Raw genomic sequence first — 2,226 nt, forward strand, 5'->3', positions numbered from 1 at the left:
AATGCCTCCTTGGCCCGGGCTGCTGAGAGAGGTCTGGGGAATGTTGGGGAGCCATGGAGAGAAGGTTCTGGCTCTGCTGACAGTCAGCAGGAGATCCACTGTGGAGCCTCTCACCTTCTCTGAGCGCCTGAGTTTCTGTTTGGAAATAAAGGCTTAGTCCTTCCACCTTCTACCAAGAAAAAGAAGAAAAGAGAGAAAAAAGAGAGAGATTGGCCCAGGTGTGGAGAGCTGTGACAAGGCTCTTATAAACACAAGGTGTACGTGTTAGCAGAGCTGTCACATGCCTGCTGGGAGTTGTCAAGGATGACAAGGCTGAGCTGGAGAGAGAGGGGACCCTTCCCAGACTGGGAAAGGAGAGGCAGTGGTTTGGGGTGCTGGGGGGGACGGAATGAACAGTCATTCTGTCTGGGTGACTCTGGGAAGGGGAGCCTGAGGGCACCGCCCTGGAATGCTGGGGGAGCATTGCCTGGGAACTCTGACCCCTGGGGGAGGGAGGGCGTGGTGAGCTCAGCCTTCAGAGTGACCTGCTTCCCGGGCTTTGTGCTGACTCCTGGCCCCACCATCCACTTCCTGAGATGCTGCTGCTGCTTATGAGAGGGCAGGGCTGGGAGTGTGTGGATGGTGGGGAGCAGCTCATGTCCAGATTAGGGCATCTTGGGCAGGGGAGCAGAGGGGAGTCATCAGGTTCTAAAGACTGTATCGTCCCTGTGCTTTCAGAATGGAGGGCTTCCCTAGTGGCTCAGATGGTAAAGAATTTGCCTGTCAATGCAGAAGACCCAGGCTCAGTCTCTAGGTTGGGAAGATCCCCTAGAGAAGGGAATGGCTACCCACTCCAGTATTCTTGCCTGGAGAATCCCATGGACAGAGGAGCCTGGCAGGCTATAGTCCATGGGGTTGCAAAGAGTTGGACCCAACTGAGCGACTGACGCTCTCAGGGTGCAGGTGGGAGTGGGAACCAGCGGGCAGGGAACTCTCTCCCCTTCCTGATCCTGGGCCATCAGTGCCGTGGGGAGCAGCTGCCACTGGGCTCTGAGAAAGTTCTGTGAGCCTCTGTCTCCCGTGTCTGTCACCCTCTTCTTGAGTGTATGGAATTCCCAGCCCCTTCTCAGGTTCCTGAACCCATCGCAGGGTTCTTAGACCCCTGAGCCAGTCTTCCCCACACCCTCTGCCAGCTGTTAGTGGCTCTCCTGGCCTGCTTCTCCAGCCATTCTTTTGTTTTAAGTAGGTTTTACTACCCAGTGTTCAGAAAATGCACATAAGGAAAAAGGAGAAAGTAAAAACTGTCTGTAATCTCATCACCAGCTGATGACAGGTTAGCATCTTGGTGTGTGCCCTCCCAGACTTTTCTCCTGATTTGTGCTCATGTATTAAAATGGATTATATCCTGTGCTTGCTTTGCAGCCTGTTCTTCTTCCCTTCTGGTTGCCTAGCTATCTTTCCACATCAGTCAATGTATTTTTAAGGCTGTTTAACATTCCACCTTAGAGATGCCCCATAATTTATTCAACAAATCCCCTGTTGCAGGCTGTTCCCAGTGTTTTGTTACTATAAATAGCATTGTGATCAACAAAACACCCTTGTAGCCCACTCTTTGCACACATCCTTCACTACTTCCCTAGGAGAGAGCCCTGCAGTGGGAATTGTGAGACCACAAGGATGCCTGGCGTGCCGGATGTCGGGCAAAAGCTTTGGCTGTTGAGATGTTATTGGTGATGTAGATGTTGTTGATGTAGAGTTCAGGGGCCTTGATCTGCTGAGAACGCCCCCAGTCTGGACTTCCCTGGCCTCTTTTGTGACATTCACAGCTATGTTCTGTTCCCATCCAAACCCTTCAAAGCCATCTCCAGACTTCCCTCTGCCTCTGGTTCTCCCTCTGGTGACAGCCTTCCCTTTCTCCGGGTCTGGAAGGCCTGATCTCCATGTGGCCTGACCTAGGTACTTGGAGCCTTGGGTCCTGACCTGGTGGGGATGGCTGGCTCTTTTCTGACTGTCGTATGTTCGCTAGGGAGGGGTAAACTGTAAGGGATCAGGGCTGTATCTTCTTATCTGCCCATGTCCATAACTCTCCCCAGAGCAGTGGCAGAGGGCCCAGGCATAGCGGTAGGCCTGTTGACGTGCTTTGCTGAGTGACAGCTGCAGGCAGAGTAGGCCCTCTCTGGGCCTCAGAACTTTGTTCACAGGGCAGAGGTGAGGGGTGGGCTGGGTCCCTTCCTGCTGTGACTTTTC

At 53.3% G+C, this 2,226-nt stretch overlaps 1 protein-coding gene across 3 annotated transcripts in view; it reads left to right on the plus strand.

Annotated features, from left to right (window-relative positions):
* Positions 1 to 2,226, plus strand: part of PALD1 (phosphatase domain containing, paladin 1) — a 99,251-nt gene that overhangs the window by 40,876 nt on the left and 56,149 nt on the right. The window lies entirely within an intron of this gene.

This window comes from Bison bison, unplaced genomic scaffold, assembly GCF_000754665.1.
Source record: "Bison bison bison isolate TAMUID 2011002044 unplaced genomic scaffold, Bison_UMD1.0 scf7180017864309, whole genome shotgun sequence".
NCBI lineage: Eukaryota > Metazoa > Chordata > Mammalia > Artiodactyla > Bovidae > Bison > Bison bison.